Here is a 16,316-nt window from a genome sequence, read left to right as displayed (position 1 = left end):
CCTGTTCTTCTCAGCCTCAACTTTTCCAATACACACATACACACAAACAAAATCCGAAGGGAAGGATTTTTTCCTCATTTAATAAAATCCACAAATCTTTATAGACTATAAACTTTTTCATTTTCTACAGCATTAAACTCTACCCCCAAAAGAATCTTCATGAAAATATTTATCTTCCTGTACTATTTGTTTAAGAGGTGGATTTAAAAATCATCTAGTAAAGGACAATTGCAACCTTGTACCAACTACACACAACTTCCTTTCTTTTTATTTTTGCTTTAAGGACAAAAAAAGTTAAATAAAAACTCCAAAATGAAAGAAAATCACCAAGCCTACCTTTGGTACAGTATTTTTTTTCAATTACAGCAACATCCAATTTTATGAGGAATATTCACTATATTTCACCAGAATATTATTCTAATTTTTCAGAATAATAAGATAATAATTTAAAGATATTTTTCATAGGCATCTTTAGGAGGTACGAATAACAAAAAACATTTACAGTTGAGTCAGATATGTTACTACTTCTCCCATACATTCATGCCATTTATTCCATTGCACTCAGAGTGAATAATATTGTGGTTTTTACTCTTGTAAAATCACTCTTACTTACTCTTTGTCCCAAGTCCTTCCATATTAGCTTGCTGGGAGCTGCAAATACTGCACTGACGGAAGTCCTGCCCCTACACAGACCTCCAGCAGCATGATCAGACCACAGGACTGGAGTGACAGGGATTCTGACTACAAGCACCAGCTGATGTTCTTAATTAAATAATATCTCTATTGATCTCATGCTGTTTTAAAAATCGGTGAAGTAGGGATTTTGGTAGTTCCCTGATATTTGTAAAAGGTTTAGCTAGTAACATTTTCTCACCAGGCAGCCCAGTTCTCAGTTCATAACTCTCACTGATTGCATTTTCCACATTCTGCCTGCATAAATTACTGGGGGAAAAATACATACTGTTTTCCTATGCTTAAATTCCACAATGTACTTAAGACACATGAGTCTGAAAGCCAACAAGTTACTTGCAAGCTTGCTTAGAGGCCCTAACACTTCTCTCCTTCTAATAGCATTGAAAGCTAATCTAATCACTCCAATAGCTTAAACTAGAGAGGGCCAGAAGGATATAAGAGAATTCCTCTGTGGGACATAGAGAAAACGAGTAAGTCAGCCTCAAAAAAATGACAAAGGATATATTTCTCCCAAGCAGTTCAGTTCTACTTGGATATAAAGTACTTGGCTGCACCACTGAGCTCTGTGCACTGCTCTGCTTTCTGTGTAATCTTAACCACAGCCAGTGTAGAAAGCAGGTTTCAATGATTATATTAATGATTCCTGACCATGAGTCCTTCTCAATCCATACAGATTTTTTCCTTCATTGACAAGCTCTTTTTTAAGAGTATCTCTTTTCCTGGACTGTATGATGGCCCTGTTTCTAAGAAATAATTTGCATGCATAGGCCAACGTACCTGCTTATCTTCAGACATACCTACAGAGTGCAACTCACAGGTCCTGCGCTTTTTAATTAAGTCAGTGTGCTGTAGTATGTAGTAGAAAGAATAGGGGAAAAAAGAAAGGTAAAACATAATTTAGCACATCTGAAAATGAGCTCAAGCTCTTTTTAGTTCCAGCAGCTGCCTATGATGGAAAAAATGAAGATTGGCTGTTGCCAAAAAAGTGGGCAGTAAGAAATAACAGATGTGAAATTTCAGAAACATCATTGGCTAGGTCAGTTGTACAGACAGCTTCAGAGCCGGGGTCCCTGATGGGCTGCAGTGTTCTCAGAGGCACACTTGATTTTTGAGCTGCTGGACTGTTCCCATTACTTAGCTGAACATACTCAGCAACCTCGCCCGTGTATGCTATCCACAGGAAATAAATATTCACGTCCTTGCAAGCATGGGTGGGCTGTACATAAAAGATCCTTGATTAAAGTTAGTCCCTACACTTTCCAAAATCATTGTAACATTTCACTTCTCTCTTCCTCCATCCCGCTAATCCTTTTTATTTAATGGATACTTAGGGCGAGAGGGGGAGAAACGATAGGTTCTTCAACCCAAGATCTTATTACATGGAGCTCAAGAAGAAAGTAAGATCAAAGCAACCAATCTAATCCGGTGTATACATTTTCAAGTGAAAGGGCAGTGGGTGAAAAATGCCCTTCAAAGAGTCAACTCCAATTACAGAGTAATTTCCAAGGAAGAATGAAGTTTCTTGACAGAGTTTAAAGGGGAAATTATGAATACAAGGTCTGTAGAATATATCACATCAAGTGCAACTTCTGTCAGCTCAATGTGCAAGACTTAGTGGACTGCAATTAAAATTAAAATTAAATATCATCTAAGTTACATTTAGGCATCAGAAATACGCCTTGAAATTGTACTTTGCATAACAAAGAGCTGTAAAATGCAGCTCTTAATAAGCCTAGGTTTTCATGCTATGTCTCATCTGGTGTATTTATTACCTGTTGCTGAAACAGTTCTACACTCCCCACCTACACCCAGCTGCTTATTCCCTTTGTCCCTTGTGTTAAACATAGTAATTTCTCAGCCATGGGACAAGCCAAGCAGGGTAGTTTATCTGATGTAGTTTTCCTTCCCAGGCAGTTAGGTCTTTTATTGAACCAGCTGTTTACTTTGAACTCACCTCGGGGCTAGGGGCTGGTTCCTGAGAGGGGAAGAACAGGCTGATGCCCCTATTGGCATCAGCCTGCAGCTGTGCAGGATGAGGCGCAACATTAAACCATGCGCTGAACACTATTACTAGCTTTCTTCTTGGAGAATTAATATTCAAGTCTCTTCAGGATTCCACGTCAAATACTGAGTCCCTGAGAGTTAATGTCACAGCATGACAAGCTCTGAAGGTAAAATTAGTAATATAGTAATAAAATAAAATTAGTAATATATTACTATTAGTAATATGGTATGAATGACTCCAGAGGCACCAAAACACAGTGAGATCAACTGGGCAAAAGGCCTTGCAATCTAAACAGGCAAAAAGAACAAGACATTAATTTACTTTCGTAATACAACTCAGCAAGTTAAAAACAGAGGTGGAAATTGAATGCAAGAGTCAGGACAGGCAGCTGTATCTACTACACCACACTCCTTCCTGTGGCTACAATCGCTATTTACTCACCGCTTGCAGCATGGTATTTCCATGTCAAGAACTGCACTAGGTTCCAGAAATAAAAATTTAAAATTAGCATTTTTATTTGTTGCTCCCTAAGACAATTGCCAGTTCCATGTGGTTTACAGCATCTGAAAGTTCCCAATGCCTTACCAAAGAAAGAAGTCCAAACGTTAATATTTTCATGACTCAGTAACTCATCCTCTCTCTTCTCTGATGACAAAACGAAAGAAAGTGAAAAAATGTCCACTGCTATTTTTTTTTCTGTGAAATTTAAGTGAGGCACAATTTTGCATTAGTGCTTTATAATCACTTTGAAGTTCTCCAAAGAAGGAGTAAACAAAGATAACTTGTATGAAAAAAAAGGCAAAGCACAGACAGAAAAGTTATTGCTCACAGAGGAAAAGCAGTACAAATACATAACTTCCTATTTACTCTGGCTGTTAACAAAAACAAGTAAAATCAGTAACACTGGCTACAGCTCTGTTTTTGGCTTCCAGAGGTAAAAACCCCACCCTGTCTCTTTGTTGTTATGTACATAGTACAAAACTGCACCAATACAAACAAAATCATATATACCAAACCAAACATAAAACCCCAAAATCAGCTCTCTGTTCCCATTTGTATTCTGCTGTGAACTACATGGGATTAACACACAGCGACCATTTAGTCACTTCAAAATTATTAATAATTTTTCTATTTTGGGCTTAAGATACGGCAGGGCTTCATTAGAAACCTAGAACATAATTCTTGAAGTCTTATGCACTGCTGAAAGGCAGCCAAAGTTCAGCACATAAATGACAGCCAGAACACCTTGAGCAAACCACAGGTTTCCTTTCTCTGCATGTTTCCACATACACCACATCAAAATCTCTTCAGTAAAAAAAAAAAGGCAGGTCACTGTCATGGGTGACTCAATTCTGAAGGAAGCAAAAAGCCCACTGTGCAGACCAGAACCACTTCAAAGGGAAGTCTGCTGCCTTTCCAGGGCCCAGGTTAAAGATGTATCGAGAAAGCTCCCTTCTCTAGTAGAGCCCTCAAATTACTATCCATTATTTATCTTTCAGATAGGCAGTGATGAAGTAGCAAAAAGAAGTCCTAAGCCAATGAACCACAGAATACTCATGGCTGCAAAGGACCTCCAAGACCAGCAAGTCCAACAATCAACACAAAAAACCCACAACCAACCAAACACAACACCTGAAGACAGCCTTCAAGGGCTTAGGATGACTGGTTAAGGGATCAGGAGTGGTATTATTACCTGAAGAGGAACTGTACTGGCTGGTCAAAACATTTATTTTCATGAAACACAGAAGAATATCTGTCACATCAGCTAACAGGTTCCAGGGTAGCTGAAGTGCCAAAAGTCCACGGTCCAAGAACTGCACCTATGTGTCAACCTGTGGCAAAAATACTGGCAAGTGGCTGATGAAAGTTCAGCTATTAAAAGAGGGGATCAAAATCTTCAGGGATTAGTCTCACTATCCATCACCAGAGTCCCCAGCCTAACATTCCCCAACGACATTAACAACTGCTGCCTTCCAGAAATGTCCGAGACTGACATCTAGAGAAGAATCTGACCTTTGCTGAGGCATCTTACTGGAGTGTGGATCACTGTCAGCTGTGATGTGCAGGTCCTGGAAGGAGTTTAGCATTCTTGCATTAAGCAGTTAATTTTTTATTAATATTATTTTAATTTTACATAAAATAACTTTTTGCTTTGTTGCCTAACACAATTTTGGAGTTTATCTTTCATGTTTATTAGAAAAGGCATTATAAGCCTGTATCGTACTCTTATTGTAACAAAAGGAGCACACAAGCAACTCAGGAAGCAGGTGACAGCTCTTATAATTAAGTTTAAACATTGAGGAGAAAAAGAAGAGGAAAGAATAAGCAAAATAACAAAGATTTCATGAAAAGCTTATCAGAAGGTAATTTTATCCCTTAAATTTTTATGTCAGTCGTTTGTTTCTTGCTTCCAGTTACATTTAATAAATTAATTTATTGCAACTTAAGATTTTTTTTTTAATTAAGTTCTTATGCAACTTATGCAATGCCCATTAAGAAAACTCAGCTGGGCCTTTTCTGTGCTCATTAAGACATCTGGAGAGAAACTATATTATTTACATATTTTACAATTACAGGAAAGTTATAATTTCAATTTTCTTTCAACTTACTCAATCTGCACAGAGCTAATCTTATTAACTGTGCAGTTTTACCATCACCACTACATGCAATCCTCCACATTGGCTTCCCACCTACTGCTGCTGACAGTTGATCACGTTGCTGTTTAAGTCAGCTTCACGTTCTTAATGTATGTGCTAGTGTTTTTGTTATGTTGCTAAGCATTACAGAGCTCCCCTCTTAACTGGTCCAAGGCACATTACTATAAAGTAAGTCGTATTATCTGTAACACTACCCGAGAATGAATTTTAAATTAACAAGTCTCTTTAATTTTTAACTAGCAGGTTCTTAAAAAGCATCACACTTGAAAGAATGAATACATATATTTGTTGTTAGATAAAGCTATATAAACTGTCTACAACGTACCAATGCCAGACAGAGTACCAGGCTCTACATGGTTCACTTGTCAGCCTTAGCAACTGCTGTCAAAGTCTGTTATGGTATCTCTGCACAACCTGTACTGTAAGCAAGGTTCCAGTTTAGCAAAAGCTGGTGTGTCAGCTTTTTCCCTGTTCAACAGCTCTTTAAAACCTTTTTAGCTTCTAAACAAATAGCATTTTCACTACATTCCAATAGCCTTTACACATGTCTTCTGAGTCTCTGGTGAATCAGGGACTTGTATCACAGCATCCCACCAGAACAGCCACCATATTAATCATAAAATAAAAAGTGTCAGCACTCTGCAAAGAAGGAAATTATTTAAGTGTGAACTCATGCAATTAGATGTAGTAAAAAACTATCAGTCACTTCACATGAATTATTAAGTTGTTTATAAGACTACTTTTAAACACATTTGAGTCACTGACAAGCAGCAGTCATAAGTGAGTTTTAGAATTACTTTTAAAAACAGAGTGTATTTTTGTTTTGGTTTGGTGGGTTTTTTGGTAGAGAGAGAAGGGCCACAGGAGTGGCTCTGGTAAGAAGCTGAGAAGCTCCCCCTGCTCCAAAACCAGCCAAGGAGCCATTAGAGGGACAATAGATGCGCCTCTGCCAATAACATATGAAAGAACTGATACAAGACCTGAGCAGACCGAGCAGTGGGAGAAAGAGCTGAGCTGGAGAGGTAGAGCGGTGCCAGTAGTTGGTGAGGAAGAAGGGGAAGAAGGTGCCCGAGCAGAAGTTTCCCTGCAGCCCACGGCGAGATGGCAGCTGTCCCCCTGCACTCGTGGAGGAACGTGGTGGAACACTCCCTGGAGGTGCCAGGAGGGGTGAACTTGGCCACTGGACTTGGATTTTGTGGCCAGAGGATTTGCTGCCTGTGGACACTGATTGCGCAGCTTTGGAAGACCCTGGCACATAAACTGTCTCTGCTATGGAAACCAGAGAAATAGAAATATTACATTATTTCAAATAACTATGTCTTGGCAAGAAAACATAGTTGCTTTTTGAATGTATTATTCTTACTATTATTATTATAATTACTACTATTAAGTACAATTAACAGTTGGTGACTTTACCTCTGCATTTGTAAGGCTCTTTGCCAGACTACACCTACAGCCGAAGAAGTGCTAATAACATTTATAAATGCATTACTAAACAAAACTCACTTTTAAAACTATTCAAATTATTTTAACTTCTTCCTTAGATCCTTCCTACATTCTTCTCTAGTGGCACCAGGTATATAATGGGCATATAAGACACAAAGAATCAGCAATGAGGAGGATGTGGGGGAATCAACATAATGGTCTGTCTTTCACAGTTTGCAGAGGGCAGTTAAGAACCACAGACAAACTTGGGGGTTTAAAGGAAGAAAAAATGTAGCTTGCAGTAATTTATTAACTTACCTTAGGTTTCCATCTATAGATTTAAAATCTGATTTTATCATTGCTTAATATTTTTGTATGTTTCTGCTTCAACAAGAATAGATTGAACTATTCTGCTTGAAATATTTTAAGTGCAATATTTTCTAAGTTAAGGTAGTGCAGCATTTTCTAAGTCAGTTGCAGTCACTGAGAGTACCTGGTCTCCTCCTTCTTAAAACCTCTGCTTAAAAAAAATCAGATGAATGTTCTGAATAGGACCTTGGTGCTCAGAAGAAAATATTCAAAAGGCATAACCTACTGTACATCTTCCATCACTCAAACAGCAGTCAAACTTCAGGCAGACAGCATGTGAAAATACCAGATAATATAATCTGAATTTCATTTACTTACCACAAGTTTCAAGTCCTTAGGTCTTGGTCAACCACTTGAGACTCCTGGCAATACCTAAAGAAATAATTGACGTAAAATTTAAGAAAGGTACAGAGCCAAAAACATTAAACAAATATTTATGATAGGTATTAGTGGCTGGAATGGTGCAATTCTGCTTGTAAGAGATTATATGCACATGGGTAGAATTTCACTACCAGGACACTTTTGCTTTGCTAGAAAGGTGGAATTCTAGACAGTGCTCTAGCCACTAAGAATCTAGGAAAAATAAGCACATGTGAAGGAATGACACATAAACCACCAAGCATGCACCAAACAGCAATTTTTTCTCTTCCTCTATGCAAGATTTGGAAATATATTAAAAATTATTTGTATAGTCTATACTGATTTATAATAACATTATTTATAATAACATTTTAAAACCAGGTATGACTTATGAAGAACTCCAAAAGTTCCCAAACCACTGGAATAAAAATCTAAACTGCATCACATGTTTGCCCCACAAGCTTACAAAACACACCTCCAAACCCCTTCCACCACCTCCCATACATACTTCGTGGAATTCAGCAGGGACAAACATTAAGTCCTGTACCTAACATGGGCTAAGCCCTTTGACAGGCTAGGCACTGACTAACCAGGGCACAACTCTCTGAAATGGAGCTGGGGGTCTGGGCAAACAGTGGACTAAACATTAGTCAGCAGTTAGCCCCGGCAGCAAGGAAGGCAAAGAATATCCTGGGGTATATCTACAGGCTAGCTTCCTTCTAGTAAGTGATTATTTGTCCTCAGTCAGCATGCCAGGAATGTATTTCTGGGATACCACATCCAGGTTTGGATCCCCAGCATCAAAAATAGTAACAAAATAAGCATGATAAAGGTAAGGTAAGGTTGATTCAGTAATGCTGAACTACAGGATTTCCCACAATAACAAGAAATTCTGTGGTTTTTATACATACATCAGGACAGTATATGTAAAAAACCTCCCCTCACATTAAAGAACTGAGTCCAGAAGGCCAGTAGACTAATGAAGACAGGTAATTTGCACTTAGGGAAGATGGAAACATTAGTGCAGAATTCTGAATAAAGGGTGTTGCCAACAACAAAGTAAAATGTACTAGGAGTACTGGAAAGCCCTTTTCTGTCTCAAAAGCAGTTAACATAGCAATGAAAATACAGCAGTTAGCAGAGACATCAGCTACGTTTAATGAATAAAAAAGGCCAAATGTATTCTTTTAGAATCACACATCACAAAATTAACGACATAGTTTTCAGCATATGAACACGATGGATTGCTGAGACAGTTAGAACTGAGTGGTGCTTTAAAGGAAAATTTCCTTGCCTGGATTCTGAGCTCCCTAAGACAGAGAAACAGCATGGGCAGGGTAAAAGAGGATCAGCCCATTTGGGAGTCTGTAGAAGAGTCTTCTCTCACAGATCCATTCATCTGCCAAAGGCAGAGCAGTGATCTTCCTCACCCAGACACAAGAAATAAAAAGAAAAAAAAAAGGCAAAATAAAAAGAAAAGGAGAGCAAGTATTGCAAGTTTCTTTCTCCCCTCACCCCGCATTTGTGATGAAGCTAACAAGAAGAAACTCTACACGCCTTCCTCTGCCCTGTCACCACACAGGCAATGTTCCTTATGCCACAGATGGCCAAAATTAAACTGAAATCCTCCCAAACAAATCAGAATGAGAAAAGCACATGTGCACTCTCACTCTTTCTCTCAGGAGCATTTTCTTACCAATTTTGCAATAGCTCAGATAGATTTCTGTAACAGTTGGAAAACATACATAAAATCTATTTATTCCTTTTCTGCTCAATTGGCTGTAAATTTGACCGCATTCCCCGTTTCTCCCTGCCCCCAAAGAAAAAGAAGAAAACATTACACTGTTCGTTTTTAGCTCCTTTCTCGTTTGCAGGGAAGAAAAGGTTTAGCATAATTCAGGGAGAAGGAATCTCTACACCAAGCAAAGCCATTGATTTAAAGTTTTTTATTTACGGTCAACAGGAGATGCAAATAGGCTAGACACTGTTAAAAGAACAGAGTTAGTTTGTTAACATCCATCCCCCTGTCACACAGCCTGGCTTTGTACACAATAGGAACCGGTACAGTTGGGCTCCCCAGCAAAAATAAAATTAAAAAAAGAACACAGATATATCCGCTGTATTTTAAAACATCCTTTTCAAGTAGCTTTTTCTTCAGATACACAACTGTGTGATACTTCCATGTATTAATAACAGCAAGTATCCAAATCAAAGAAATATTTACTTTATTCAGGAAGGCTTGTATGACCAATTATGTCACTATGAATAGAAATAACGCATTCAATGGGTTCTTTGTCTTTTGTTATCAATACAGAACAGTATAAAATTATAATATTTCAGAGGCGTTGTTAAGGGCACCTTCAGAAATAACAGCAAAGCAAGAAGGGGAAAGTATTTTCTTTATGGATACACTGCTAGCAGACTAACAAAACATAAAATTAAAGTAATTACAGAGCTAAACACGATAGGAAGCTAACAGCAGGAGATACACAGTACATTTTTTAACATTTCTTTTCAGGCTGATTATTCTCTGTTCCACCCTAATCTACAGGAAAAAAAACCCCACTGTTTTGTTTTTCCCATTATCTACCTCATTTGTTCAACCTAGAAGATCATACTACATATCTAGATATGTGTAATTCAAAGCAAAATTCAAAAGAGCATACCACATAAATCAACATAATTTGTAAGGTATTCAATAAGAACAAAAAAATTCACACTTTTTTTACACTTCCAGAAATATTTAACCCAAATGCACCTGCCCTGAAGTTTACACCTAATAAAAAACAGATGTACTTCTAATACACTGCTGATCCCTCCTCTTAATGCTTGCTTTCCCACTGCACCACCTTAACCAAGAAAGCGGTAGAGCACAGTTTTACACATCATGGAAAGTGTAAACTAAGTGTTATATTTTTATAATCCTAGCAATTCCCACAAAACTGAACAGAAAAAAATACAGAAGCACTAAGAGACCTGCACTGTGAATGAAAGATCACTGTTAGACTGTTACCTAAATACAATAAGCACCAGAGTGATATGTGAATCAAATTACCACATTTCCTTAACAAGTCAGTCATGACAAATGAAGCAAAAGATGCAAATTTATTTTTAGTAAAATTATTCTCTAAAATTACTTTTGTCTTCTGGGGTTTATTTTACCTAAGCATCCCTCTTTACTTGAAGTTAGAAATACAGAATTTGAGCCAGAAGCCAGATTCTACATTCATTGAAAACAGTGGGAGCTCCTATCTTCAGTGTTACCCATGAGGATAAAAGGATATGAATTATTTACTTTAAAGTTGGTGTAAAAGCACTTAGTAAGTTCACTTTGCAACATGCTTTTTGAGTCATGCCTCTGTGTCACAGGGACAGTAAAGCAAGAAGGTGAGTCACCGTATGTCACACCACAGCCAGTGCTTTGGTCTCGCTCCATACAGCTAACCACCTCAGCCAGCACAAGGCAGCCAAACCCAGCAGTTTTGCAGCAGTATCTCTGGCAAGATGTCCAGTCACTAAAAAATGTTCTTTGGCCAGAAAACTGCCCTAGGTGGCTGCAGCTTGGCCACCACTGAGACAGCCCAGGAAAGAAGTGACTCAGAAAGCAGCTTCACCCCCGGGCAAGCACTGCTCAGCTACCGGATGCAGATGGTGAGAGAAACGGGTTCAATGGACAGCCCAGAAGTCACTGGGCAAAGGCAGACTTCAGGTCAACCCCACAGCATGCGGGACTGGAACAGACACACTGGTAACTCAGCTTCAACACAGACTGATGGCCCCAGCCTGGGCTGGGGTTGGGTTGCTGATTAGATGCTCTAATCAGTAGCATGCTCCTCAGCACTGAGCTAGAATCACTTAGCAAGCTTATGCTATTCTTCTTCCTAAATGTCAGCTGGCTCAATAATTAACAACTTCTGATGAGTATTGTTAGAATCTGAATTATTGCCCTCAGATTACCACATATCGTGGTCTGCAAAATGCTAAGTTTACAAATAAAGCCATCTGCTGGCACAAGTGGAACAGAATGACTCCAAGGGAGACAGCTCAGTTATCTTTTCCTGAAGGTCTGAAGATGGCAACTGCGGAGTTTCATTGAGGCATAAGCAATTAGCGCACTGTTTTATTTAATTGGTAGACAGCCAAAGCCTGTTGCAGAAGATGGCAGTGCTATCTGATCATGATAGTCTGGAAAAAAAAAGACGTTATCTCATACACACTGTCTTTAAACCAGCAGCTGCAGGCTTTGTTTTGTTGTCAATCCAACATCTCCTTTTCAGGCCAAATTTACAGTAAGACTATCATCCTAGTGACACAAGCTGTGACTATTTATAAATCAATGAATCAATCATTAAAATGTCCAAATTGCCTTATAAAATTCCTCTGTTTTCCAGTATGCCTGCACAATGACTGAATCAGGAACCTGTTTGCTTTGTGGTTTTAACCTAAATAATAAAAAAAAATGCCTTAAGCACGATTACCCAATCCTCCCCAAAGAAAAGCAGATTTGTTTCAACATTCAACTTCCTTAAAATTTAAGACAAAGTATCTAACAAAGCAACCAAACACAGAACTAGGGACTGACTTAGTAAGACACAAGCAAGTTGTTAAGAGTCCTCAAAATACAATTTCAAGCTCCTCTATGGTGTCAGGATAACAATATTGTTTACCTTAAGGATACATTCTATACTGGAGTATTTTCCATGCCTTCCTCACAACATTCATCTTCATAGATGGAATATAAAAATACACAGAAGAGTAGCTTATCAACTTAAAGCACCCACAGATTCTACCTGTGACCTTCTACCACTGAAAAGCTGCTGTTTGATCATTAAACACTTCAGTGATTCATGTAATGATTTTTCTAAGTGACAAAATCCAGAGCTTAGGCCATTCAATCTGACCTCAAAGCAAAGTTCCTTCTACCAAAAATAGTATATCTGAACATTATGCAAACAATAGGCCTATCATGCACTCAAGACCTTAATTCAAAGCTAAAAATACGGCTTAAAGCATACTGACTTATTTTCGGCTCTTCTCCAGCTCATGTCTCAGAACTGATTTTCAGTCTTGTAAAAAACAAAAAACAAAACCCAAACCCAACATAAAGAAGAATTAAAGATGAGAACCTAATCTGTGTGCCTTTCCTTTGTGTTTCAGTGAAACGTGTCAGATAAATGAAAATCCTTACTCAAGTCTCACCTTCCCAGTTTTCCTGCTCTGGAGAACATTCTGCAGTTTCTACAGACCTCTGGAAGTCCTGAGCCATCTCCATCCAGCCTGCTTTTCCAACCGGAACTTACAAGCCCAAAAAGAGGCACTCCTCCTTTGATGCTAAACCAAGGAAGGGGAAATGCGCTTGCCACCACTTGGTGAGAGTTAAAAACTATACTCAGTTTGCAGATGGAAGAATCAGCTAGCCTCGGGGATGGTGGGAGCTGAACAGCAACAAAGAAATATGTTAACTGTGGTTTTGTTTACCACAAAGTAGCTTTCCTTGGCCTTTTTAATTTTTGTCATTTTAAGCTAGCTCTGGAGCCAATTTGCTTAAACACCGCTAGAGAGACTGTCTTCTTTTCAGAAAATGTCCTGGTAATACAAGAGATAAAACATCTGGCTTCAGTGTTTCCTGAAGCCGATAACATCCTTTCCGAAGTCTCGTCACAGCAAACACTTTTGAAGAACTTCTAATTATTCTTTAAATTCCTCTAAAAAAAAATTTATATTAGTCTTTAAAATGCATTTTTCAGTAAAACTGAGATACAACTTCTTGACAAGTTATGAGCTCCTGGTGATAACATTTTCCCTAGATTTGCTGCCTAAACGAATGTCTCCACATATACCATATATACAAAGGTACATAAAAGGCTGAACTGGAGTGTCATAGGCCAATTTCAGATTCAAATAATGAGCACTGCTTGCAGAATAATCCATGAAGAATTCAATTAAAAAAGGAATGGCTGGGGAGGGTTGAAGAAGGCTACTCGACTTTTTTTTTACCCCTTTTTTCCAGCTGAGGATAAAACTGACCTTTGTCTTCAGAAGTCCAATCTAACCTATATAATTCTAACTACAAGTCATTGAGTATCAATTGTAGTCAGACATTTCCCTTGAATGTGCGTTCTTAGATTTTTCTGCTTGCTTATCTTCTATCACTGATTAACCTTTACATTTCCAAAGATAGGTATTCAGTGTGCTATAAATTTTATGGTAATTGTAACATTACCTCCTGAAATTCTTTACTGAAACTTATGAGAGGATGTTAACCTGAAGTTTGACACAAGAACAGTTTTTAAAATTCTTCGGTGTCTTCTCCTTTAAATTTTATCAATCACTGCAGGAGTGAAGGAAGATTCCTTGCTTCCCTCATGTCTCCAGTTAAGAAATGGAGATGGTCATCACTTAACCTGGGCTTGTTTTATAACTTAAAAAACCCCACTGTATTTTCTCATTAAAAAACCAAACAGCAATGAATTAGAAAAAAAACATCTTATAGCTCATTCTCCACCACATTCACAAGAGTTTTATAGTTTACTGGTAGCTTGAATTCATATAAAATGGTTATTTGAGAAGAGGAAGACCTTCAGAAGCAACTCATTGAACTTGTGATGAATGCCAGTATAACCTTAGAATATACCAAAAAAGGTGTCATCAGCCCAGAGGACAGTATTAGTAGCTGCTGAAGATTCCAATGAGGTCTTGCTACAAACAATTTTTATTATCCATAAGTGAAGGGCACGGGAAAGCATCCAAGCTGGATTACGAACATGGAAGGAATGCTGCACTGATCAAGGAAAGAGAGGTAAGAAAAGATACGAGGTCTTGCCCTCTTTAGCCTAAAAAATATTGTGTCAAAAATGAAATACAATTTTTTCCTGCAGTTACTGTAGGCAGCTAATTAGCAAGGGGAAAAAAGAGATAGTTGAATTAAAAATCAGCATTGCAGCAAGAATAACTGTGAATACACTTACGAAGAAGGTTAAGAGATGATTTCTAAATCATCCGAAAGTGTAAGATTGTGCAACAGCCTTTCAGTAAGAGCAAAGGCAAGAAACTTTCCTAGTTTTAATTCAGGGGCTAACATGATGAAAGGAATTACACACAGCGTGACTGTCTGAAATAACAAGGGAACAAACTCCCCTATGACAGCATTTTCATCTGAAGATCTGTACGTTTTTAGAGTACGTTATCACACCCTCCAGTCATCTCTCAGAAAGTATATATTTAACAGTGTAAAGCCACTCCAAATCCTGCTGTTAAAACTAAGATATGCACTTTAACTCCATTTAAAATACTCTTGAAATATTAAGCATCTAAAACACCATTTCTCATTTTAGCTTTACAAGAGCCGTACAGAACTACTGGCTGTATTTCTTCCTTCCGATTTTTAAAGGCAGCAGATAAACACATATTAAAAGTCTTGATCGTGCACAGGATATCTACATTGACTACATTCACAAAGTCAAGTTTAAAGAACATGAAACACTTAGCCATTTATGTCATTCTAGACAAAAGCTAAAAAAAAAAAAAGACATGGGTATATAAATATGTTTATTTTGAACGTTATTATTTTTTTTTTCTTTTGTGAAGTCTATAAACAAAGTAATATCCATGAATCCATGAAAGTAAGTTATTTCAAAACAAAACATGAAAACCTAAGGTCAAGCAGACCTTTCAAAAAACAAAAAGGAAGAAACTGGCCACTATACAGAGCACAAGCAAAACAGCCTCAGGAAATCCATATGAAAGAATTTAAGAATACATAAATTCTGCTATGACCTTCATAATCTCTCCAGCAGTCAAGCTAAGAGACATCAACTCTCTGGAACACACCAACCATATCTGGAAGTTCCTTCTGTTCTCCCCATCTCTCAAAAAATTTAGTTTGCTATTTTATTGGTAATGAACATTTTAATTGGCATTGGTGATTTGCTATCTCCCAGAATAAATATAATGATGAACATGCAACGTGAGAAGCTAAGGAACAGCAAATGAGGCAGTGAGACGGGGGACTCTCATTCCTGCTCCTTGGAAGGTAGGAAAACGCATTCCTACCACTTCAAGTTGGAGCTGTAACTCTTTTCCCAGAGATAAAACTAGCTGCAGCTGAGTTCACAGGCCTTTTAACCCTGCAACAGAACATGACAGGGCTAATTTTAAAACTTCTAAGTGGGTTTAAAAGCTTCCAAGGAACCACTACTAACTTTGAAAGAAGACAATCTCATTGTTTTAGTTAAGTTTGTCAAAATTTAAAAAGCAACAAAGGAACAAAGGTTCTCTCTCCACCCATTTTTTTGCAGGTTGGGGAAGCAAATTATTTCCAGGCTACAATGAATCAAATAACTGCAATAATCTTACATGTATAGGCTGCATATTTTTACAACACTTTCAATTCTGCAGCAACTGAAAATGCAGATTCCTACCACAGGGCATTATTTTTCAAGACCCGTAATATATGAGAGGGGGCAATCACACTGGTAACAATCATCAGTAGTGCTGTTTCCATAAGCTTTCATATAAACTATTAAAAAATTCATTCCAGGAAAAAGAATCTGAAAATTTCTTAAGTCTCAGTGACTGTCCAATAAACTGATTCAAAATCGTAATTCTGTAAAGTTTGAAGCTCTAAGTTTCAGAGTCCCTAACATTTTGTCCCCTAAAAACAGCTTTCTGAAGTACTTCTATGGACTACCTTTCTAACTGATTTTTCCAGTGTAGGCTGAGGTTTAGAACACAACATGATTAAGCTTTCTGACATAATTGCTTTCTTATGCTATTCCAGCAATTTAACATTGACTTGAAATTTCTTA

General features: G+C 37.9%; 1 protein-coding gene across 3 annotated transcripts in view; it reads right to left on the bottom strand.

Annotated features, from left to right (window-relative positions):
- Window positions 1–16,316, bottom strand: part of LHFPL2 (LHFPL tetraspan subfamily member 2) — a 135,932-nt gene that overhangs the window by 65,631 nt on the left and 53,985 nt on the right. For 2 of the 3 annotated variants that reach the window (XR_007891861.1, XM_051643321.1), the window contains exon 2: window positions 7,468–7,521. The gene's annotated coding sequence lies outside the window, so the exon portion shown is untranslated. Of the gene's footprint in view, window positions 1–6,335; window positions 6,411–7,467; window positions 7,522–16,316 lie in introns of those variants that run through there. The other variant, XM_051643323.1, reaches the window with a different exon arrangement.

The sequence above is a fragment of the Apus apus genome, chromosome Z (genome assembly GCF_020740795.1).
Source record: "Apus apus isolate bApuApu2 chromosome Z, bApuApu2.pri.cur, whole genome shotgun sequence".
NCBI lineage: Eukaryota > Metazoa > Chordata > Aves > Apodiformes > Apodidae > Apus > Apus apus.
This window is presented reverse-complemented; position numbering and strand designations above follow the sequence as displayed.